General features: G+C 37.8%; 1 long non-coding RNA gene and 1 pseudogene across 1 annotated transcript; both read right to left on the bottom strand.

Moving 5' to 3' along the window:
* On the bottom strand, positions 423-6,080 carry LOC103694742 (glutaredoxin-1 pseudogene; annotated as a pseudogene).
* LOC134484369 (uncharacterized) lies at positions 450-12,211 on the bottom strand. Its single transcript, XR_010061785.1, has 4 exons — positions 10,970-12,211; positions 7,163-7,264; positions 6,317-6,372; positions 450-771 (listed from the first exon to the last, which is right to left on the bottom strand). It is a non-coding gene; the product is annotated as an uncharacterized LOC134484369 (long non-coding RNA).
* Between the last annotated feature and the right edge of the window lie 14,940 nt (positions 12,212-27,151).

Below are 27,151 nucleotides of genomic sequence, written 5' to 3'. Positions count from 1 at the left end.
ATGTAGGAAAGGCCTGTGTGTAGACCAAACACAACTTCACAATATTCATTGTTCTAATAATCATTAGAAGTGAATTTCTGCAAAATTACTTTAGCAGAACAGCATGGTAGTAAAACAGTTACTGATTCACTGGAGATTTAGATGCACTGGATTGTTAAACATGGGCTTAGAGGTAGAGACAAGTCAGCACATGAAGTATGGTTAATCAAGCCTGTGTGAACTGTTAAGATTCCCTACCCCATGGTTTCATGCAAACAGCATCATATTTATGCACTGATGAATAGAATAAAAGCCAATTTTTGGAAAATCCAAGTCACAAGGAAATACTGTCCTACTCCATGACACACATCAACTCTCAGGTGTGCTGGCCTTCAGCATGCCTGGATGACCACTGTCAGCATGGGATTTACTACCACCCTTTTCATAACAGCAGAGCTCCAATCTGCTTCAGCCACGTCATCTGCTCGCCATTCTGTTGCAGGGAGATTAGATCACTGCATCTGCCTATGAAGTCTTTGATTACCTATAAAGACCCAAGAAACTATTCTCACTCCATTACTTACTGTTGTAAGTAATCTTTAATTGAATTGTTGTTGTTAGTGGCTGTGATGTCTACAAATCCCAGAAGACCATGTTTGAAAGGGAGTTGATTTAGGATTTCTTCGGTATTTCTGCAATACTGGAAGGTGGGCTCGATGAACAGGAACATCTTCCCAGACTGGGTCTAGCAGTTCTCATACTCATGAACTGTGATGTGAGGCTGCAGCTTCCCTGAAAAGAACGTTCAGTTGAAGTTACTGGTCTATTGAAAAACGGCAATCTCGATGTATTCTTAACAATGCATTATACTTGAAGCCCATAGAAAACATGGAAGAAAGAAGCTGTTACTTTTTCTAGCTTGCAATCACATTGCTACCAAACCCTCACAGACAGTAGAGCCTCCTTACTGAAGATTTAACAATATAATAATGACCAGATGAGGCATCTAGGCTTGTGAACTGATCAACTACTGGATTCTTGGACTTTCCAAATATCCATCCATTATTAAATTATGTGGTCCACAGCCTGTGATCACTGTACTAAATCCCTTTTCTGTGAACAGAAAGATTCATCCTCTCCTCTCTGTTAGGGAACACCCGCTTCTACACCAGTAATCTAGAGAAGACCTTTTACAGTAGTTTGTGTCTAGTAAGAGTTTCAGCTCAGCTACAAAATACCAATGGCCACATTCCCTCTGTTTGTTTTTCATATGATGCTTTGATACAGTGCTTCTTATTTCCTATAATTATTTTGAACAGAATTCAAATAGCAAACGTAATCTATCAATGAAATGCACAGTAATATATTTACATGAGTTCATCAGGAAGAATTATTATAGGATAAACAAGAAATGGAAAACTAGATTTCCATCCTTCTGTAGACCAAGACCAGGAAACCACAACTATATAAAAATCTGAGACAAGTTGTCTGAAGTTTGTTTTTTTCTTCAATCATGGGTCTCATAGGAAAGGAACTCAGGTCTCAAGAGTTGGCAAAAATTTCCTTAATTGCTGAGCCAGGTCTACTGCTGAATACCTCATTCATGGACCTGAAGAAACTCTGTATCCATCCTGCTATATTGTGTATATATATCTATGTATTATTCATAGGATGGACACTTTTGGCTGTTGCTTTGAAAGCAAAAGTCTGGAGAGACACAGGATTTCTTCTTTCACACATTAATTCTCTGGCTGATTGTTGATCTCAGAAGTTCATTCCAGGAGTTGCTTTACAAGAATCATTCACTGATTTGAAAGAAACACTTTTTAAATGTTGCGAGATCTTCTAGAACAATATCAACCATCCTTCTCCCTTTCCAGTTTTGACCTGAACCATTCTCCACCAAAGGTCTGTGGTCTCAGCTGCAGGCTGCATCCCGCTAGGCCAGTTTGATTCCTGCTCTTAGCACTGCATTTATGATACATCAGCATGATTTCCTTACCACTTTCAATCGCAGGAGCGTTTTTCAGTTCTTAATTTAATCTGATGAGGTAATCTACATTGTAACACAGGATGAGATTTGATAGTTCTGCTCCAACCCTTGCAATAAGAAATGCTGAGGTATGATGCTGTATCTATTAATGCCCTCATGGATGATTGGCAGTTTAGTAAATAAGCATTCTTATCCCAGATATGTATTCCTGTAGTTCTCACAAAATTTCTCTCTTTGGTTGAATTCGATCCAGTTCAAATAATACAGTACAAAAGGAAGGATAATAGTCATGGTCAGGGCCTGGAGAGATTGTTCATTCATTTTGAGCATTCGCTTAACATAGAATCAAAAGGATAACCCAGTTCCAGTTGGAATTCATGGAACCTGACTGGACTCTGTGGGAATTCCATGTATGTGGTACATAGCACTTACATCAAGTGAAACACGACGTATAAAAGAAATAATAGCAATAATAATGGTAATGATAATAATCTGAACCAAACAACTATCCAAAATAGGCACCAAATACATATTCAAGGCCAACAACATAAAAACTAAGTATAAAAAAGTTTTTTAAAAACATGGAATTCATTATCTCTTCTATGTGGTTCCCACTGAGATTATTTTTTAAGAAACCAGAGAAAGATTAGGTCTGATTTTCGTGATTTTTATTTCTAATCCATTGGTGAATGTTTTCATTTCCTCAGAGTCAATAAAGCAGTGCTGTTGATTTTCTCATTAATTTGTTCCATGTGATCATTCCTAAAGTACTATATTTTAGTAGAAGCTAAGTATATGACCACAAGGATACAGTATGTATACCTTTTCCATCATGGAATTGGTATACAGTGTAGTCCACGCTAGCCACATTGAAAGATGAATCCACATGTGTACCTCTGGCTTGCTGGAAAGAATTGTGAATCCCAAGGCCCCTGCAAATTTCAGTGATCTATCTCTGCATATGGTTTCTGAGATTACAGGATGCAACACTACACATGAAAAAAACATGTTTCTTATGAGTTGAAAAACACATTTTATTCTGAAATATATGTATATTTTTTCAAAAAGGGCTTAAATGATACAATAATAATGTAATCTGCATGATATTAAAAGAACAGCAAATTCATCAAAAGTACAAAAATTAAGAATGAATAACAAAACTTCCAACAGAACCAACAATGCTAATACCTGAAGCAAACACAACTCAAACCAAAAACAGAACACAGTAATTAAGCTAAGCAGAATTCTCCTGCTGAAGGTTTAGCACCACTGTCATACCCTGTGGCTGGCCTTGGGAACATAGTGGAAAGGCAGTCAGCTACCATTTGTAATACATTTTAAAAGGTGAATCTAGCTATGCCTTTTTGGGGCCTTTACAGGTCACGGTCTTCCAAGCTAATATGAGACTTGTACAGAATTTGTTTTCTAGATTTTGAAATTCTCTTTACTGATTTCCAATAATAAACTTGAAAATCCCTCATAACAAGAACTAATTAATCCTCTGAGATTCCTCCGAGATGCTCAGAAGCTCTTGATGTGTTTCAACATTTCTTTGAAATCCTCCCATGTTCATGTGCGGCATGAAGAGAATTCCAATGTCTGAATGGAAAAATCACTTCCCTTTCCTACCTAGGCTACAGCATTTACTTAGCTCAACTGTTTATACCCCTAGGGAGATAAACATTAAAAATTCATCCTCTCAAATGTGTACCACTAAATTTATAGCATATAATTCTACCATTCAAAGTCTTCCTCATGCATGTTTCCTGAAGCCCTTAGCTTTCTTCATTTTAGTAACAGGTTCTGTACACAGAAGTCTTTGTTTCCATGCAATGTTTGTCCTTGGCTTTGAACCAGCTGCTCAGTCTTAGGTACAGGCCTTACCCAAGCACAAGTTTCTCCATTTTGAATTAAGCTGTTGCTCATATGGTTTCTTAGGTTTATAACTTGAAGAATTCTCCAAGCCCTTACTGTCCCTAGAGAGTTATGTCTAGTAATGACCTGGTTCAATACTACAATCATGAGACCTGAGCAACTACAGTTTCATAAAATCAAAACTGAATCACTACACATCTCTAAAATGATGTTTTAAAGTGGAGTTAGTAGTTACTGTTTTCACGTCATCCCTCCTAAAATTTAAAATGTAAGCATTACTCATGCACAGAATGCTTTCTCAAGAAAGGAGGAGGAATTCTAAATTTTTCATTGACATTGGGTTTAACTTACTTGTGGAGAATACACTTCATATCTTGGATAAATCCAGCATGCCACACACAGCACAGAGGAAGTCAATTATTTGTGGCTTCTGTGTTTGTTTGTGCGTGTGTTTGTGTGTCTATGTGTGTATGTGTTTGTGTGTGTGTGTGTGTATGTGTGTGTCTAGTGTCTAGGTCACTCCACAGTACTCCATTTGTTCTATGTTTTGGAGAACCACACTTGTTCAAAGATACCATGGCCTCCTTTATTTTGCATGCCTCTTAGCATATCTAATCACTTCAAATTACACCATTTAATTATACCTCTGGGGCACAGACTAAATTCATAATAACCACCAATCTCCATAGGGATTCAGAGCTGATTGATAAATAATTTTTGAAGTCTTTAGTTTCAAATTTTGTCCCAAAACTCATTAAGTATTTACTGTCTTCAAAACTCAAATCTCAGCGGTATTTTGGACTTTTGAGTTTCATGCCCAAACCTCATCCACTACATGCACTACCTCCACTGTTGACAAGTTCAAGCTATGCTTTCCGAATGTCTTGTTTGCTGTGACTACCTAGTTATAAGGACATGTGATACACAAGCGAGTTCTAATATAGATTTCTTAATGCTTAATGGTTCTGATCAGAATCTGTGAAGTGGGGAATCAATCGCTTGGTGCTAAATATAGGTTGCAAATTGCCTCTGGTTAATTTTTGAATAGCATCTGGTATATATACATGTGCTTTTTAGGTGGTTTTTCTTTATCTAATAACACTCCACATACCATAGCATCAGATTATTTTAAGTTTCCACATGAAGTAATATCTTGTCCATCCTGGCTTAGAATTGTGTGGGGATACTTAGATCAATATGTGTAGCCCTACAGAATTCTTCTTGATGTATTATCTTATATGGATGGTGTAATATCTACAACATTTGATACACAGCCTTTGATATACCTTCCTTCACGTGTCTAAAAGGAAATATTTACAGCAGATGGATCCTGTAATATTTTGGATATTACATGATTCCTTTAACTGAAATAAGTCTATGCATGCTTATTCAGGCCCAAATAGATCCATGGGGAGACGCCCCAACTAAAAATGTCAACTACGATTCAGAAGTCCTCTATGTATACAATCTGAGTAACAGTACTTCAGTTCAGTTGTGGAACTGAAGAAGACTCAGTCATTTTCCAAATTAAAAACAAAACAAAACAAAACAAATTACTAAGGCAAGGTTTGAGATAATGCTTTTATCTATGTAGAACATTAATTTCAAACTCAAGTAAAATATGTGATGTGAATTAATTTCAACCCATTACTGTAGAAGGAATAGTATACTTTTTTGTATTGTATCTCTTGATTTGAGTATGATATCAATACAGTCTTCCGTGACAGATTTTCAAGCACATACATACATCTGAGGACTCCAGTAGAGTAACTCTTGCTCAACAAAATAACCTTCATGTTATTTGTGACCCTGCCCGGGACCACTTCTTGCTATGTATCAGAGATCTGACTCATTTTTAAGTCTTTTTTGTGTCTCATGCTAATTTTTTTGCTGCATGATCAGAGGTTGGTTGTAATTTTCCTCTCTGCTGAATTCACAGCTTCAAGAAAGTGTTTCTTATGAGAAGGGCTTGATATTCTAGAATGTAGAATGTTGTTGGATGTGGCTTTCCTTGGCTTCCTCCATTCTCATAAAGTTCATATCAGTGAAGAAACAGCATTCAAAATGGGAAACACTATTGTTCTGAGAAAGGACAGACAAAATCCACCAAACTTTCCTTGCATGGGATTAGAACACATTGGACAGGAGATACAGTCAGCATAGTCAATGAAATGGTCCCCCTGTATACCCTATGGCCAAATGTTTACCCATCTGAATTGGCTTCTTAGCCATGCTTGCTTAGCCTGCTTACCCAGTTCCCAAGCTGTGAAGAGGAGACTTTGTTCTCAGCAAGGGATAAAGTGGGGAACAACATCTTACTTTTGCTCACTGTTTTGCCATTCCTCTAAGCTAAGCAGATTCCCCCAAAAGGAGTTCCATTTTCCATAATATCCCTGTTTCAGATCTGAAGCTATGAGTCCAGTCAACAAGAAAGTCTCCCTAACTAAGTCAAAGTAAAATTTTTCTTACTGTAGTGCTGGGGAGGATAGGCAGCTGTGATGGTGTCTTCTTTGTTGTTGGTTCTTCTTGAGAGAGGAGAGGGGGAAGAGCATTGGAGGAGGGTAAGTCTTGATCCCTTTAGAGTTTCAGTATAATAATAATAATAATAATAATAATAATAGTGATAGTAATAATAATAATAATAATAATAGTAATAATAATCATCATCATCACCATCACCATCACCATCATCACCATCACCATCAAAATTAGTTTACCCTGGTGAGATGATTCAGCATTTAAGAGCACTAACTGTTTTTCCATAGGTCCTGAGTGCAATTACCACCAAAATCATCGTGGCATACAACCATGTATAATGGCATCAAACTCCCACTTCTGTTGTGTCTAACAGTTACAGAATATTCATACAAAACAAATGAAATAAATCTTTAAAATAAAAAAAATAAAAGTTCACTTATCTAAGTTTAAGTTACTGTGCTTCTGTAGCTGACCAGATTTTGTATACCTCTGAGGACAGAAAATGTGTTATCTGTCTATTAATATCCATAATGATAGCTCACACATTACTTGGCATATCCCAAGCCTGCTATTCAAACCACAGCTTCTATTTTTCTGAGAAAAGATATAGCTTCCTATCACACTCCTATCCTTTCTTCATGCCCTGCCTCTGAGAGGCACATAAGAAAATTAGTTTGTACATGAGGACATTACAGTTGCATTTTCCTGTGGTGTGAGAAAACTCAGGTTAGCACAGAGGTGTCAGGACTGTTTACAAAGAAGTGGGCATAATGAATAACTTCTCTCCAAATGCTGTTGGTTCAATGGTTCAGTATAAATGGGAGTTTTCCAACTCACAGGTCATCTTCTGGAGCTCAATAGTCAGTTTCTCCATCTTCTTAATCTGTTGTATTTGCTCATTTATGCTGGAAGGTTGGGATGATGGCTTTCCAGCAGATCCTGTAGATAAACACAGGGGAATATGCATAGCAATGGCCCACGCACAGGAGAGTGTATGCTGACTCCCCCAATGAAGCCTGATGAGAAAGGAAATCTACAGACACTTTGAAACACTGAAAGAGGAGGAAAGCTCTCTTCAAGCTGGATCTATTAGCTGCTTTCTTTCTCCCAACAATGATCCCTAGACCTATACCTCACTCCCTTCTGCAGTCCCCTTGGCCCTAAACAACAAAATCTGGCAAAGACATGAAGAAATGGAGGACATTTTTAGTTCATATAAGATGGGATGCAGGTAAGTACTGGAGTCCATAGTGCTTAAGACCACCATAGTGCTTAAGCCTTAATCATGTATTTTGAAGACAAAAATAGTCAGAGACCTTTATACGTGTCCAGGGGAAATAGCCCTCTGTCCACTCTTGGAATAAAATTCCAATGACATGTACAGGAATCCTCAGAAGATGAAGTTCAATACTCTACCCTGAGAGTCAAAGCTTTTTACCTCTGTTGATCTTATTGGATTTCTTTCTCATGTAGAATGATATTAAGAATCTTGTAGTAGACCAACTGCATGCTGGTCAATTCCTGGATCTCTGCCAAAAATTCATCAGTTATTCTTGACTCTGGGACTCTTCCTTAGGAATCCAGATGCTTCAGATTGTAATTCCTAATCCTAGAAGTCCTAAGCCAAGACGACCTCCTCCAGGAAGCTTCTCAGCAACAGCCCAGGGCTCACACTTTATGCTTTCAACCAGATAAATTCTGCTTTGCACTTTTATAGCAAGAAAGAATCTTAATTTCTTCTTCCACCCTCTCTTGTCTCTCCATGCTCTCTGTTTTCTCTGTAAATATCTTGATAATCCTGAAAAACATGTCTGTGTGTAAACAAATAACTACTAACTAAATGCCACAAGGGCAGTTTCTGTTTCCATAACATTAGTTACATCACAGAGAATACCATGGAAATTCCAGCATACATTAGAGTATCCAGAAGAGGTTCCCCTTCCAACAGCACATAACTACCAATTAACTAGCTCTTCTCCAAATCAACAAGCCAAGTTCCCTTTCCAGGAGCTTTGCCTGAGACACAAGGAAAGACTTTCAATCACTCTCCCTTCTAATCCAGAGATATCACTGATTTATTGAAATTTTTCCCACCTTCATGCAGGAAGAGTGAAGACTCAATTTTCAAACAAAGGCCAGAAATGGTCCTCCCCACCTTAGGTAGCACAAACAAAATGACAAGGAAGGAAGGAAGCTGAGAAATTAGCTGAGGATGATTGTCAGTGAACTACCGAACCACACAGTTATTCCTTTTCAGGGGGCATCTTCTTTAGCTAAATGATCAGTTTTTCCAAATTCCTCATTTACTGCTCCGGCTAAGTAAAGGTGGAGGTGTGGAATGATGCCTCCCCAGGAGACCAGATACATAGATTAAACACAAGTAAGCAAAGACTTGCAGAATATTTCAGAGTACTACAGTGGGTGTAGGGGAGTAAAAAATAAAGAAAACTTACATGTATCCTGATCACAACTTCCCTCAGAGACTCAAAAATAAGTTAATTTAGCCATGAGTGTGTTACTGATATGATCAGCTTTTCAGAGGTCTGGCTACAGATGCATTGTTTAACATAGGTGTACTTTGAGACAACAAAAGCAAACTCTCAGAGAAAGCATGATGGGTTAACCTTGGAATGAACAATGAAGAAGTCAATCTGAAATATGGAGAGGTATCATGTGGAGGAAACAGACAGAGAGATAAAGTCAGACAGACAGACAGACACAAACATACACACCCACATCCACACCTTCACCCCCACACACTCACACACACAAAACAAACCAGCAGTCATAGGGAAAATGATGTTCTAGATCACTGGTAATCAGCTGCAACCAAGTAAGAAAAGTCAAATTCTTCGCTTGGATGCCACATATGACATCTATACACTTGAAAGTGAGTCACTACTACATTTATGTATCTCATCCATTAGGAACGTATAGACAGGGAAGGACAAAGTAAGGGAAGAGACTAGGTATTCCCAAACTATACATATTTATTAAAGCCTTAAGCTACCTTTCTCCTGATGCTGGCAGTACCTGCAAAGAGAAGCCAGTCCACTGGCAGCCTGGCATGCATTACTTGGATCTCTGAAAATACATGCTCCTAGGAACCTAAGCTTATTTGGAGTTGTTGAATATTCAATATCTTCTCAGTTCTTAAAATTCTAGTCTAGTAGATTTGGATGTCAACTTTATTTCTAACTGTGGTTCTCCAGAGGACAGTAAGTTTAAATTACTCTGGGGTTTATGAGAGAAATGAGTGCATAAACTGCCATGAAATGTGCTTTCATTAGTAAAGACTGTTGCAGGAAAGATGAAAAATAGGACAGAGAGTCAGATAGACACAGACAGATTAATAAAGAGAGAGACAGAGAAAGACACAGACATAGAGCATGAAAGAATATGCCTTGTGAACATGAACCCGTAAAAGAATTTGTGGATATAGAATAAATGTAATAAATGTCTGCCTGTAAATCCCAGTAACTAAGAAAGAAGCCTGGAGCCAGTTGTGCTATTGAGACGCCATACAGAATGGCCTATACCAATGTGAGACACTAGACTTCCATGAGCAAATCCTTAGCCTGGATAATGTAGTTATGGTGGCCCAGAAAAACAAACATTGAATTGTCCCCTCTGTCTGCCTCTCATTATTCTGACCTCCCATGTCACAGGAGGCTGAATGGTCTTCCACATACCCTGAGATGCAGCTCACAAGGACAGAATCTATCTTCAATGGTGCTTCATCTGAGCCTATTCTTGGCTTGTGGATGGTACACAGGAAACTAACTGGCAAGTTACACTTTTCCTAGTTGGGTGTCAAAGCTCAGGCTTGAGATTCACACTCTGTGATTGTCAACACTTCCAGGTTTCCATTGGGAAGGCTGTGTCACAATGGCCTGCTACTGCCTTCTCATTCCTTTCACATACTTCATGTGACCCAGTTGACAGCCTCCTCAAGCTTATTCACATATCCACAGGATGCAACTTGGTTTCAGAGCCCTCATGTCTGGCCACGGATGCCAAGAGAACAATGTCACAGTTTACAGTGATAATGTAGACATGCCTGGATATTTTCTCCAAGTTTTGTTTTTAAGTGGATTCTTTTACTACAGATTATGCTACACTTTCTAGGAGGCCACATTGTGGCAGAACATTTGGTTTCTGCCACGTCCGCAGATATAGTTTTCTTACATAGAGTATTTTCAGTGACAAGGTTTCTGTAAACTTGTATACAAACGAACCATTTAAACACACCATCACAAACACACACACACACACACACAAACACACACACACACACAGAGTGAAGTGATAATAGAGAATTCCTTATAGAAGAAAATTTAGGTCAGTTAACCTAGAATATAAGATGTGAAGGTTTGCACTAAAATCTATTACCCTATGAAGGAGGACGGGAAACAGTTGTGGGTTGTGCATTCCCCACAACTTGGCCACATGAACAATGAAGTGTGAGACAATAGATCTGCATGATCAAAGCCAAAGACCAGAACCATACTCAGTCAATTGAGTGTGAATATACTTCATTTTCCTGATGTCCAAAGGACGAGTCCAGGTGTTTCACACACCTCTCCTGCATAGTATTTCATTGCACTCCAATGATAGCACACTGAAGGATATTCAAGAACATACCTGAGAGGTGATCTTTTGAAGTAGCTTCGTATAGAGATAAAGCAAGAGTGTCAGCATATCCAGAGATCTGTTGAGCAGGGGTTGCTTATTTCCTCTCACTTCCTTTGCAATGCTTCAGAAACCAAAGGACACAGCCTCCTCAGGCACAGGGCATATCTTTGCTTCACAACACCAAAGCCTGAAGTTATAGAAGCCAGGATTAAAACTACAAACCCCATTACCATACATTTCCTGGAGGGATGATGAGAATCACTAATAGATGTCTCTAGATCCATGGCTGTTTATATACATGCCTTGTAGGGGGAGAACTTGGTTGTTTGGTTCCCTTCTTCACTGTTCAGGACCCAAAGAGAAGTCAGGAAGGAGCCAGTCCCTGTTCTAGTTCACTAACTGACAGTTCTTCACTGTAGTAGAAAACTGCCTGCCTAAGGACCCTGTCATTAGGACAAAACTGCAACCCACAAATTGGGAAAAGGTCTATACCAATCCTACATCTGATAGAGGGCTATTATCCAATATATACAAAGAACTCAAGAAGTTAGACTTCAGAGAAGCAAATAACCTTATTAAAATTGTGGTCTAGAACTAAACAAAGATTTCTCAACTGAAGGAAATCAAGTATCCGAGAAGAAATTAAAGAAATGTTCATCATACTTAGTCATCAGGGAAATGTAAATGAAAACAACCCTGAGATTCCACCTCACCCAAGTCAGAATGACTGAAATAAAAAACTCAGGAGACAGAAGATGATGATAAGGATGTCAAAAAAGAGGAACACTCCTTCTTTTTTGGTTGGATCACACACTGGGTCAACCACACTGGAAATCAGTCCACAGGTTCCTCAGAAAATTGGACATTGCTGTAACTGAGGGCCAAGCCATACCTCTCCTGGGCATATACCAAAAAGATGACACACAAAAAAGACACATACACAAGAATGTTCATAGCAGCCTTATTTAAAATACCCATAGACTGGAAAGAACCCAGATGGCATTCATCGGAGGAATGGATACCGAAAATATGGTACATCTACACAATGGACTACTAATAAGCTATAAAAACAATGATTTCAAGAAAGTCGTAGACAAATGGATGGAGCTAGAAAATATCATCCTGAATGAGGCAACCAAATCACAGAAAAACACACATGGAATGCAATCACCAAACGTGAGCATTGGCCCAAAAGCTCAAATTACCATCCACAGACTACTAGAAGGTCAAGAAAAGGAAACCCAACATAAGCTTGCTTCAGCCCTTTTTAGAAGGGGGAAAAATATCTATGACAGCAGAGAATGAAAGAATGCCATTCAGAATATGCAGTTCATGTGGCATATATATATATATATATATATATATATATATATATATATATATATATATATATATTCAGCCACCAAAACTAGATAAGATTGATGAAGCTAAGAAGTGCATGCTGACAGGAAGCAGATATAGATCTCCCCTGAGAGACACAGCTAGAGCATGTCAAATTCAGAAGTGAATGCTAGTGTCAAACCAGTGCACTGACAACAGACCTCCTGTTGGTAGATTTTTGAGAAAGGATTACAAGGGCATTTCAACCCCATAAGAACACAATGCCAATGAACCAAAGCTTTCTGGTACCAAACCAATGTTCAAAGACTGTGAATGGACAGACCGATAGATTCAACTGCATATGTGTCAGAGGATTGCCTTGTTGGGCACCAATGGAAGGAGAAGCCCTTTGTCCTCTCTGGGTTTGATGCCCAGTTAAAGAGAAAGTCAAGGGGCAGTAAGTGGGGTTTATAGAAAAAGGGGAGGTGACTTGTTAAGCTCTTATTTACAGGAAATTGGGAAATGAAATAACATTTTGAAATGTAAATATGGAAATATCCAATTAAAAAAGCAATAAAATTTCCTGAAAAAATTAAAAATGAAGGAAAAAAAAAGAAATGAAAACTGCCAGCTAATCACACCTATTGACTCAGAAATCTTAAGGGTAACTGTCAGGGAATGCTAGTCAGAGTAATAGTAGTGAAAAGACTGAGATGATGAAGTCTCAACTAGAAGCACTTCTCCCTCCCAGATATCAGTGTCACACACAAACTACACTATAGGAATCCAAAGCATCGAGGAGTTTACACTGAGCTGAGGACACAATACTTGCCTTTGCCTTCTTCCTTAGCATCTTTTTGTTCTGGGCAAAAAGAATAAAAGCCTTGAGCTCCCAGGAAAACTACTTTTCCTTCCCAAACATGGCTTTTGGAATAAAGAAATTAATGATATAAACTCTATGACTTCCAGGAACCATAACAACCAGGGAAGTTAACATTCTTCTGAGAGGCTCCCAGGTACTGATTCCTATATGTGGAAGGCTAAGATATAGGCTATCTCTTTGAAGAAACCACTCAAGCCCTAAATGGGACTCACAGAGCTTTCCCATGGAGCACATACTTCTTCCTTTTTTATACCAAGCCAGAAGGCCAGCTTCCTTCTCCCTATCTCTGCTCCTCGCTGTTCTCTCTCCCAAATTGCTGTTTACTCTGAATTAGAGGCCAATTAGTAAACCCTAGAGGTACTGAAGGAATATCTGAGAGGCAGTAGATGTCAGGACAACACTGTGACATCACAGAAGAAGCTAAGGCTCTCCAGGTTACAAGAGATTTTTCATGGAAGGCCTAATGATGATGTCACTGAGAACTACCATGTCCGACCTGCTGAACAGCTTTCCCTACATTGACCAGATTAGAGGGTGCCCTTTCCAGGAGAGTCTACTGTGACACAGTGGAAACCTTTACGTAATCCATCTCTCTAAAGCTAGAGACTTCTCTTTGCTTCATTAGTGGTTACATATTCTGAATGGAGAAAGTTAGTCAGGGGCTTGGTACCGGTAGAAAAATTTTAGGAACATAGAGGGGAGGAGATTCTTCTAGATAATATTTTTATTCCCAGTCCATTCCTGTGACATACAGGTCAATTTTCTAGGTTTTCTCTGTTTCCTATGGCCAGTATTTTTCCTACAGACCTTTAGTTGAATGAATAGTTTACTACATTTTCCAATTGTTCATTCCTTGATAGTGAACTTTATATATATTTCTGAATGTGTAGTCAAAAATTCCATTTTCCAATTTCATTATTTTGCAATTATTTGGCACCAAATCGGCCTAGCTATAGAGTCATTATAACAGTGTAAGTATTCTGTTCCTATTTCAATGATAAACTCCCAAATCCTCATTTTATCCAAAAATTACCAGACATCAGGAAAGCAAAGGACAACATGGACTATAGAATGTGTTTGTGTAGTCCCATTAGGTATCAGTTCTCTAATATCTACCTTCCTGTGTGTTACCAGGGACAGACTTGAGGGTTTTGGATATTTCACCATGATTCTTTCTTCAGCCCAACCCTAAGATGCAGGAAGATGGGCAAGGAGAGGAATGGCTTAAGTCCATTTAAACATCAACTTCAATAGTTTATAGGAACAGGCGAGAGTCTATTTGACACTGTAATATTTGGATTCTAAATTCTTGACCTAGATCTACATATTCCACGTTAACTTTCCACATAACCTCATAGCTGTAACTTCCTTCAGGAGTATATATATCAGCCACCAAAATTAGATTAGATTGATTAAGCTTAGAAGTGCATGCTGAGAGGAACCAAGTATAGAACTTTACAGAGTGACCCAGCTAGAGCATATCAAGTACAGAAGTGAATGCTAGTGGCAAAGCAGTGAACTGAAAACGGACCTCATTTTGGTAGATTTTTGAGAAAGTATTTCAAGAGCTGAAGGGCCTTTCAATCTCATAAGAACAACAATGCCAATGAACCAGAGCTTTCTGGTACTAAACCAATATTCAAAGACTGTACGTGAACAGACCTATGGGTCCAAAAGCATATGTAGCAGAGGATGGCCTTATTGGCCACCAATGAAAGGAGGAGGCATTGGTCTTCCCTGGGATTGACTGCCTGTTCATGGGAATGTCAAGTGGCAAGTAGCGGGGTAATAGAACAAGGAGAGGGGAACTGGTAAGGGATTTTATAGCCATGGAATTGAAAAAGGAAATAATATTTAAAATGTAAATATAGAAATATCCAATGAGAAAAGAATAAAATTTGCTTAAAAATAAGAAAAAAATTAAAGAAAAAAAAGTGCCAGGTAATCACATCTATTGACTCAGAAATCTAAAGGGTCACTGTCAGGGAATGGTAGTCAGAGTAATACTAGTCGAAAGACTGATGTAATGAAGTCTCTACTAGAAGCACTTTTCTCTCCCAGATATCAGTGTCAGACACAAACTGCACTCTAGGAATCCAAAGCATTGAGGAGTTTACTTTGAGCTGAGGACCCAATACTTGTACCCATCTTCTTGGGAACTTTTCCTTCTGGACAAAATGAATAGAATCCATGAGCTCTTAGAAAATCAACTGTGCCCATCCCAGCACCTGACATTTGGAATATATTAATGATATAAACTTCCTGATGTCCAGGAACCATAGCCAGCAAGTAAATCTAGATGTTACTGAGCAGATTCAAGCTCCTGATTCCCACGTGTGGATGGCTGAGATCAACACTATCTCTTCAGTGAACCATCACAATTCCAAAAGACCACTCAGTGAGCTTTCCCATGGACTAGATATTTCGTAGTTTTTTAAAACTAAAACAAAAGGCCAGCTTCCTTCTCCCCATCTCTGATCTCTTCTTCCTCTATGTTCTCCCTCCCAAATGGCACTTTACTCTGAATTAGAAGCCAATTAATAAACCCTAGAAGTACTGAAGGAATCCCTGAGAGGCAGTTGCTGTCACGACAACATTTGTGACATCACAGAAGAACCTAAGACTCTCCAGGATAAAGAGATTTTTCAGGGAAAGCCTAATGATGATTTCACTGAGAACTGCCATGGCCTACCTGCAGAACAGATTTCCTTACATTGGCAAGATTAGAGGGTGCCCTTTCCAGGGGTGTGTCCTTTGACACAGTGGAAAAGATTACATACTCCATCTCCATAAAGAAAGAGACTTCTCTTTGTATCATTAGTGGTTACATGTTCTTAATGGTGAAAGTTAGTTAGGGGGTTGGCATTGGTAGAGAAGATCTAGGAACTTGGAGTGGAGGAGAATCTTCTGGATAATAATTTAATTCACTGTATCATTCCTGTGAAATACAGTTCCATTTCCTAGGTGTTTTCTGTTTCTCAAAGGGCAGTATTTTCCCAACAGATCTTTAATTAAAAGAATTTTGTATGACATTTTCTTACTGTACATTCCTTGCGAGTGGACTTTACATATATTCCTGCATGTGTACTCAAACATTCTGTTTTCCAATTCAAGTTTATGCAATGATTTTGGCAACAAAGAAGGCCCAGCTATAGAGTGAATTTAAGTTTAATATTGTGTACCTCCTCGAAATGATAAACTCCCAAATCCTCAATTTATCCAAAATTTATCAGACATCAGTAAAGCAAAGGACAACATGGACTACAGAATGTGGTTCAGTAGTCCCATTAGATATCAGATCTCAAATACCTACTTTCCTGTGTTCCCACGGCCAGACTTGAGGGTTTTGGATGTTCTACCATGATCTTTCTTCAGGGCAAATATAAGATTCAGGAGGATGTGCAGGGAGAGGAATTGCTTGAGGTCCAGTGAAACCTCAACTTCAATAGGTTCATAAGAACAGGAGGGAGTCTATTTGGCATTGTCATTTGTGGATTCTACATTCTTGACCATGTGGCACAGAATCCATGTTAACATTCCACCTACCCTCATAGCTGTAGGAGACACCAAAAGTGATATATATATATATATATATATATATATATATATATATATATATATATATATATATATATATACCACCAAAACTGGAGATTGATGAAGCTAAGAAATGCATTCTTCCAGGAACCGGATATAGATATTTCCTTAAAGACACAGCTAGGGCAGGTCAACTATATATATGAATGCTAGTGGCAAACCAGTGAACTGAAAACAGATCTATTGTTAGAAGATTTTGAGAAAGGATTACAAGAGCTGAAGGTGCTTTCAATACCATGAAAACAAATATGCCAATGAACTAGATCTTTCTGGTAGTAGACCAATATTCAAAGAATGTGCATTGACAGACCTATGGATCCAACTGCATATGTGGCTTAGGATGGTCTTGTTGTGCAACAATGGAAGGAGAAGCCCTTTGTCCTCCCTAGGTTTCTCTCCCAGTTCAAGGGCATGCCAAGTGGCCTTAAGGGGGATTAAAGGGGAAGGGGAAGGGAACGTGTATGAATCTTATGGGCAGGATACTGGGAAAGAAAAAAAAAATTATTTTAAATGTAAATATAGAAATATCCAGTTAAAAAAGCAATACAACTTTCTAAAATAAAAAAAAATGTAAGAAATAGAAGAAAAGAGAACTGCCAGATAATCACATCTATTAACTGGGAAATCTAGAGGATCACTGTCAGGGAAGGGTAGTAGAGTAATACTTGTGGAAAGACTGGGATGATGAAGTCTGCACTAGAAGCACTTCTTACTCCCAGATATCAGTGTCAGACACAAACTGCACTATAGGAATCCAAAGCATGGAGCAGTTTATACCAAGCTGAGGACACAATACTTTTCTTTCCCTTATTCCTTAGGACATATTCTTCTGGGAAAAATGAACAAAAGCCATGAGCTCTCAAGAAAACAACTGTACCCTTCCCAACACTTAGCTTTGGGATAAAGAAGTTAATGATATAAACTCTCTGACATCCAGGAACCATAACAAGCAGGGAAGTCCAGATGCGTCTGAGAGACTCCCAGCTCCTGATTCCCATATGAGGAAGGCTCAGATCAATGCTATCTCTTCAGCAAACCCATTAAGCCCTTACAAAATATTCACTCAGCTTTCCCATGGACAACATATTTCTTCCTTTTTTAATACCAAGACAGAAGGCCAGCTTCCTTCTCCTCATCTCTGATATCTTCATCCTCTTTGTTCTCCCTCCCAAATGGTGGTGTGCTCTGAATCAGAGGCCAAACCCTAGAGGTACTGAAGGAATATCTGAGAGTCAGTTGCTTTCACGACAACACATGTGAAGTCACAGAAGAAGCTAGGGCTCTCCAGGATACAAGAGATTTTTCATGGAGGGCCTAATGATGATGTCACTGAGACCTGCCATGGCCCACCTGCTAAACAGTTTCAGCAGCTATGTTGACTGAAGGCATCCTAAAATTAAAAAAAATACTAAATGGATGACATCACAGTTGTGATGGTCATGGATTGATTAGACCCATTACCATAGAGATGTCTTATTTCAGGGGAATGTATGGATGATAAAGCAGTAAATGGCCCTGAATTAAGAACCAGATGCCTGGTAAAATTTAACGTTAGTCACCCCCATGTTGTATGGGCCCAGAGTGAGTAGAGGAGAAATAGTGGGCAGGTTGTTGATTTCACAGAGGATGGTGGAAATAGAAACCAATTGTGGTAGGTGATATTCATATGGAACAGAAAGGTTTATGACTTTTATGGTGTATGTCTGATAACACAGAATGTCTGTAAAGCATTATTTTAATGTATTTAAGAATATTCATATTAATATGGATTAAATTTAAAGTTTGGTTTTATTTCTTAATTCATTAATTTAAATTACATGCTTACATGCTAGGGGAATATAAATTAATGTACGATATACATTAATGTTGTAATGTTCTAGATTATTTTTTTGTACTGTATAAACCTGTTGTCTGGCTTAGACATATCCTGCCATGCTGTCCAATGTAGGTAGTTATAACACACATTGCTACTGTCAATTCACAGAGGTCTGTGGACCCAGGACACGTAGCCTGGTAAAGCTGAATTACCAGAAAACTGCCAATTTTTTCTGAAAGAATGATCTTTCCTTCTTCTGTTCACTAACAACCTGTGGATTCAAGGTAGCCATTTGATTCTTTTGCATTCTCACATCTTATTTATACCATGAAGTCTCAAGTAGCAGGGGAGTGGGTATGTCACCAAAAGGTCAGTAGGATCACGGGTCTTAGTGACACTTGTTGGGCATCCAGGTCAGTGATCTAGTTTCCTTTAGTCACAAGGCATCAAAGGACATCTCTTTGATGTCCATAGCAGTGAAGCCTAGCAAATCATAGGGGAATCCAAATATCCTCTGGAGAGCAAAGAGTTTCTCTATGTTCTTAATGCCCTTTCTTCGGCATCAAGGACAATTTTGTCTCTCATTATACCATAGACATGTGGAGTATCCAAAGCATAATGTCTGTGCATGTACAAGATGACAGGTTTCCCTTTTCCCTGTTTGACATCCAGAGTCAGAGTGATAAATCAGTTCTGTTCTCTGGGCCTCGGTACCTGTCTCTAAGGCTTGCATCAAAATTATTTCAATAACAGTAACTATTGAAGCTCCTCGGTACCTTGCTCCATGTTTAATGAAAATACTCCCAACTGTGTTGAGTATTGCATTAGTGTCTTTCATGGGATGGGGTTTGGCGGTAGTCCATGAGGTCTGTCCAGATAAATTGGACCATTGTTGTTACCTCAGGACAGTCACTAATGAGCATCTCTGGGTCTAGAGCACACAACAGGGTAACATGATTCATGTCAAGTAGGTTTTTCCAACTACACTCCAGGTTGTTCCAGGAATAGTGTCTGTTAGTGAGCAACAGGGACATATAGAAGCCAGGTTCTCAAGAATATCGTACGGAGGGAATAGGGAGGCAAAGTTTAGAAGACAGGCACAAGGAACACCCATTCAGAGCCTGCCCCACATGTGGCCCATACATATACAGCCACCCAATTAGATAAGATGGATGAAGAAAAGAAATACAGGCCGACAGGTACGAGATGTAGATCTCTCCTGAGCGACACAGCCAGAATACAGCAAATACAGCGGCGGGTGCCGTTGAAGGAATCCGAGAAAGAACTGGAAAGCTTGAAGGGCCTCGAGACCCCATATGAACAACAATGCCAAGCCACCAGAGCTTCCAGGGACAAATCCACTACCTAAAGACTATACATGGACTGACCCTAGACTTTGACCTCAGAGGTAGCATTGAATGTCCTAGTATGATCACCAGTGTAAGGGGAAGCCCTTGATCCTGCCAATACTGAACCCCCAATGAATGTGATTATTGTGGGGAGGATGGTAATCAGGGGAGGATCGGGAAGGGAACACCCACGTCGAAGGGGAGGTGAAGAGGTTAAGGGGATGTTGGCCGGGAAACTGGGAAAGGGAATAATTTTTGAAATGTAAATAAGAAATACTCAATTTAATGAAGATGGAGAAAAAAAAAGAAAAAAGACAAGTATAGTTCAACATGAGTATATGAGTACAACTTTAGTGGGCATATGCTGAAAATGAAGTTTTTTCTCATTCTTATTCCTATTCATATTATTATTATTACTCTTAAGTGCCCTAGATTTATGTCTCTACAAATTACTCTATTGTCAATTATTATACTATAAACAGAGATGGAATATAATATAGAGCTCACATGACTTATAATTGTATTTTAGAAGAAAGCTGCAGTGAGCTGTTAATTAATTCCATTATTTTGATAAAATAATATTATTCATTTGTTCATAAAAAAAGAAGCACAATCCATGTCAAAAGTCACTTTTATGTTTTGGTGCCTTGGGATCTGGATGTAGATTTCTAAGCTATCTCTCTTGTTAGCTCACTACCAACCTTCTAGCCTTGATGATAATATATTAAACCTATGAAATGTAAGACAGCACTAAATAAATATTTCTCATTATGACAGTTGCAATAAGCCATGTGTATCTTTCCAGCAATAGAACTCTAACTAAGAAAGATAATATAAAAAAATAAAGCATCACATCTTTGAAGAAGAACCTGAAGAAAATATTAGAAAATTGAAAGACGCCCTGTGCTTATATTACCAGCAAGATTAATATAGTAAAAACAGCCATCCTACTTAAAAGAATCTACAGATTTAATGAAATTTCCTAAGAAATATCAACATAATTCTTACAGACATTAAAAGAACAATATGCAATTTCATATGGAAAAGCATTATGTCCAAAATAGCTAAAATGATTCAGTACAATAAAAAAAAATTCACCCTTATTACAGTCCCTGAATTCAAGATTGTTACAGAGCTATAATAATAAGAGTTAGATGCAGATGTGTACCCAACCAAAGATCAGAAGCTTCTGACCCCTCTGGTTGTATTAGGGAAAAGATAGAAGTAGTTTAGGAGGAAAGCAACCCTGTAGGAAGACCAGAAGTCCCAATTAAGCTGGATCCCCGAGATCGCTCAGACACTGGATGACCAACCAGGCAGCATACATCAGCTGATATGAGACCCCCAACACATATGCAACACAGGAATCCAAGGTCTGAGTTCAATCAGAGAAGATGCACCTAACCCTCAAGAGACTGGAGTACCCAGGAACTTTAGAGATCAGGTGGGATGGATGGGGTTGGGACACCTTCCTGGAGGCAGGAAGGGCAGGGATGATGTATGGGATGTGGTACAGTCAGAGGGTGGACTGAGATGGGAAGTAAAACCTGGTGTGAAAAATAAGTGAATAAGAGTTTGGGGATTTAGCTCAGTGGTAGAGCGCTTGCTTAGCAAGCGCAAGGTCTTGGGTTTGTTCGCCAGCTCCAGAAAAAAAAAAGTAAATAAATAATTTTAAAAAGACACATGGTATGAGCATTAATGCATAGAGTTTGATCAATGAAGTCCAGTGTAAGACCCAGACATAAATCTACACCCTTATGAACACATTATTTTTGATGAAGAATCTAGAAATAAACGTTGGAAAAAGAATACATTTTCAAAAATATTTATATTCTAACTGGATTTCTACATGTATAAAAATGGAAATAGAACTGTGCAAAACTGAAATCCAAGTTGGTGAAAAAGCTCAACATAAAACCTGGTATACTGAACTTCATAGAAGAGAAAGTGGGAAATAGTATTTAATGCATTAGCACAGGAGAGAATATCCTGAATAGAACACCAATAAACTATCAATACGATCAATAATTAATAAGAAATATTGCCTCATGAAATGGAAAAGCTTCCATAAGACAAAGAACGCTGACAGTAGGAGAATATGGAAGTTCATAGAATTGGAAAGGATTTTCACCAACTCCCCATATGACAGAGGGCTAGTATCCAAAATATATAAAGAACTTAGGAAACTAGATGTCCATAATATTCCAATTACAAAATGGGATGAACATCTAAAGAGACTTTACAACAACTCAATCCTGAGTTGCTGAGAAACACATAAAGAAACGTTCAACCTTTTTAGCTAAATGAAATGAAATGAAAACTACCATGAAATACTATTTTATACCTATCATAATGACTAAGAGTAATGGTAAAAATGACAGTTCATGCTATCAGAATGACTAAGAGTAATAACAAAAGTGACCCTTCATGCTAGTGAGAATGTGGTGCAATGTTAAACTTCTTTTTGGTTGGAGTGTAAAATTCTACACTTTCAATGGGAATCAATATAGCAATTTCTCAGAAAGTTGGGAATCAATCTTCTTAAAGACCCAACCATAGTACTCTTGGGCATATAGCCATAGGATGCTCCATTCTACCACAAAGACAACTGTTAAACTATGATCATCATGAATTTACTCATAGTAACCATAAACTTGAAACAATGTGGGTATTACTCAACCAAGAATTAATAAAGTGTGGTAGATTTGTATAATGGAGTATAACTCAGCTAATACAAAAATTGGCATTATAATATTTGCAGAAAAATGTATGTAACAAGAAAAAAAAATCTTGAGTCAAGTAAACTAGACCTAGAAAGACAATATAGTATGTATTCAACTATACATTTATATTAATTGCTAAGTAAATAATAAGTTACTATTCACAAATCTAAAAAGGTTAGATAAAGTAATGGGTTATAGGAATCATGGATCTCCTTGGACAGGTGAAAAAGGACAGATTTGTGGTGAATTAATGGAGTGTGGGGATGGGAATATTTGGGGTGTTGTTGATGGGGAGTGACGAAGTGAGAGTTAGGATTAAGATAATTGGAATTGGATGCATATGGTTTGGAAATCTCATTCAGAGAAAACTGCCCTGAAGTTGAATCTAGTGAACACTTCAAGTTTTGAAGAGATAAAACTCTCAACTGGCCATCTCTTATAGCCAAACAAGGCTTCCAGTGGCTAAACTTGACTACAGGGATCTGCAAACCTTGATCATGATAGAACCAAGAGATGCCCTCCATAACCTGACAGCATGACCTCATTTCCAAGCACACCATCTACAAAGTTCCTAAAATGTCAAAAGTTCAGGTCATGCAGGTTTTCTTTCATGCTACATTCCTAAATTCTATTCTCTTTGGTGTCGGGTGATTCTCTGCAGGGTACCAAACCTGACACAAGAGAAGCAAAACTGTCACAAATCTTTGAACCACAATTTGTCCTCCCTCAAAGATGTGCCAAGGCATGTGATGTCAAATTTGGGAGAATATCCTGCCACTTGCTGTTGGAGGAATGAAGAGTACACTATGTTAAGCTGGATCCAGAGGAGGTCAGGGTGCATAAGAATAATCTATTTTTTAAAGTATAAAAATATAAAATTAGAAGATCCTAAAATCCTTTAATAATTATATTTTACATTTTTATTGTAAGTAATTAAGAGAGAAAAATTAAGGTTCAGTTCTTGAGCTAATGAAAAATAGTGGAGAGTCTAATTAAGTCTAATCCACATGCCATATCAGTTTATGAATTGAATTTCTAAACCTAGATATTAAAGATCATACAGCATTTTCCTCCAACCCAAACGTTGACATGCATTCTTACTCTCTTCTCACATAGAAAGCATTTATGAAGTATACTTTTAAAGAGCTTCACTTTCCAGCTAAGGACTCGCTGAAAATCTTTCCTAGGCTATGGCAAGGTTCTTTTATAGTCTATACTCTTTGAGCATCCCTAACCTGCATATCAACTCTTAGACTCAGCATGCATGACTGCATATTAATACATAGATTCTCACTGTACCCCTAACCTACAGAATTTTCCTGAAATCTAATTCCTAATATAAACATATTTTTTAAATTATTGCATATATTTTATATTATATAATTTACGTGGGTTGTGATTTACATGCTCAATCTACTGTTACAAAGGCCATCTTGTAGTTAGTTGTCATTATGAGCAAGGTATCTAGTTAGTTTAGTTCATGTTTCTTTGCTCATGGGTGTGTACATATCACTGGGAACAAGATCTTTGAGTTGTTGGTCGGTAGGGCCTGTGAGACCTGAGATCCTCACTTGACAATGATGACAAAGGTTCCTTTCCACATGTTTCATTGTAAGAAATCCTGTCTTATTTCTTCTTCATTAGATACTCTAATATAATATATTCAGAAGAAATTTATCTACTCTGAGAGTTATCCATTTATTTCTAATATTCATTTTAGTTGTTTTATTAGTTACTTTTGCTGAATAACTCTCATGTTTATTCATATGGCATTTATCTGTTGTTTCTTGCTCCTCACAAAGGAACTTGGCATTCTAGACTAATTGTAGTTTTCCCTTTGCACTTTACATTAGAATGAATACAGACTGACCCCTTAGAGACAGTTTTGATTTATTATTGAAATGTTCTGAGAGAATTATGAATATCATTCATTTTGCATTCGAGGTTTAGTGAATTTCAGTGGCATCAGGTTGTGAGTGTTTTCTTTCTGTGTATGTGGCTGCATGAGTGTGAAACAAAAGACTTAGAAATATAATAATCTAATTTTTTAAAAAATTTTTGGTAGCCTATTAAGAGAGAATATGACAGAGCTTGAGAGTAATCATGAGGGTCCTATGTCAGAACTGAGCCAAAGGGATGCAGGGAGAGGATAATGGAAAGTGATGGGAACTCAAAAAAAATTGGAGAGAGTTGACTTTGTCAGTTGTCAGCTGGTTTTTGAAATGATATTGGCAGAACAACAGAATGGAGATAGGGGTATTGTAGGAGACAGTTTAATGAATCAATATCCCAAAGTTTTGGAAAGAATTCATCTCAGGTATACATTGAAGATGGAGAAATAGATCACACCCACAATAGTATAAGCTGTTCTTCTAGAACTTTTTAAAGCACAAAGTTGGAGATCATCCAGCATCTTTCCCCAAACTGAAGAATGATGATTTGCATTCTCACTCTCTTCTGACAAAGAAAACATTTACTGAAAGTGTTTTTAGAAGACTTCATTTCCCAACAAAGGAGGCTGGGTGAGAAGCAGGCCAAAGCTAAGATGATGTTAGTTTATAGTTTGTTCCATTACACATTCGGACATAGTTACTGTGTTTATATGACTCTTCAAACATGGGTTTGATTAGACTAGGTACACTAATAATTGAGGACATTTTCTCATCTGTGACATAGACCAGGTGCACTGATAATTGAGGACATTTTCTCATCTGTGACATACTGTTCTTGTGTCTCTTGCCAGAGTATGTCCTTATTTTTCTTCATTTCAGGAAGGCGTTTGCCCTATGATGTATAGGCACAACACCTCTGTTGTGTGAAGTGCAGTGAGCCATTTCTAAAGAGTGTCACTGTGACTTGGGTGGCCAAGCAATCACCTTCTGCTACAGTAGGCCATAACTCAGCAAGGCACCTCTCCTCTTCCAATGCAACTTCAAATGGGTGATTTCTTTTTCTACAAATGGCCAGCACTGTGACTATATTTAAGTACTGCTTTTATTGTGTTACTAGATTCTGGACAAGATTTTAGTTTTATAAGGTATGTTTCAATCTAGGTCTCAGAAAGTCTTTTAAGTCAACTATAACATCAGAGACTTCCAAATCTACCCGTAAAACATGCATTGGGTTAAGGAAACCAATGAGCCTTTCATTATTTTGATCATTCGTACATACAATTTCTGTTCCACCTAACTTATACAGACATGAAATGCACTCTTATTGTGTTGCCTCAGTGTCCCCTACTGCATTGCACCTGGACAGAGGGTTCACAATAGTCCAGTTCTGTAGCAATTGTCAATGTTGCATTTCCAAATACAAAAGAATCCCCATCCCCTCTCCTTGAGTTTTTCACTATGAAACATTCTGTTCTATTCTTCAAATCAAAATTTATTATAGGCCACATATTTATTGAAGTCATCTAGAACATTTCAGGATTTTAAAATATAATCTTTATAGGAAAGAAACAGAATTGCAGGGGATGTTACCATATGGTGATTAAAAAAAACAACAAACTTAAGAAATATACGTAATGAAAAACAGGACATAACTATTTCTAACCATGCAACTTAGCTCGACTATGTCCTGAAATGATCACCACTATTTTTATATTCAAATATTTACTTTCATTTATTTCCTCAAGATTTTATGCCATATTTTAATTTCTGACTATGTGGAATCGTAAAAAGAATGTATTATTCTTTAAATCCAAGCAAATAAAATAACTTACCTTCTGATACATAACCCTGAATATTCTACCTTTTCCTGAGGAATAAAATAGTGTATAGGTAAAATTATAGTGTCTGTATGTAGATTAGAAATTAAGTCTGTTATAAATATAAAGTTGGGACAAGAACTTACCTTAGTGTGAAAGGCAAACTAAGCTTGAGTATCTCCTCTGAACAAAGATGCATCATCATCCTTTCTCATGTGTAGGTCTGTTTTATAGACACTATTGCTAGATTTTTCATGTAGGGACATGAAAAAAGTGAAATTAATGTCTCAAATTATTATCTTATTTTAATATAAACTATGTAGACATCCTGGAAAAATATACTGATACATTTTAACTTCACATCATTTCTTTAGTGGTAAATTAATTTGCTTTTAAAAGAAATGTTGGAAGGGAGTTCAAAATGGATTTAAGATAAGAGTAACTGCTGTGCAAGTTTGATGACATCTTTGGGTCCATGACTCGGTGCTGGAAAGTTGGACTCTAGCTATCCACCTGTGAAGTGTGACATATACATGTGCAGACATATATGCAAATAAACATAAAGATGCACACACATTCATACATGAAGGCTCACACACTACAAAAAAACATATACTTTCAAAGGTAGTTTTGTTTTGTTTACTTTGATTTGCTCTGCTTTCATTTATTAGTAATGATTCATGCCTTTAATTATACCATAAAATCTGAGAAGGGGCTGACAAGTAGGAGGCCAGAGCTTCACATGTGAAAGCTTCAGAGCAGTTACCTCAAGGCTTACATTAAAAACTTTTCTC

This window comes from Rattus norvegicus, chromosome Y (assembly GCF_036323735.1).
Source record: "Rattus norvegicus strain BN/NHsdMcwi chromosome Y, GRCr8, whole genome shotgun sequence".
Lineage (NCBI taxonomy): Eukaryota > Metazoa > Chordata > Mammalia > Rodentia > Muridae > Rattus > Rattus norvegicus.
This window is presented reverse-complemented; position numbering and strand designations above follow the sequence as displayed.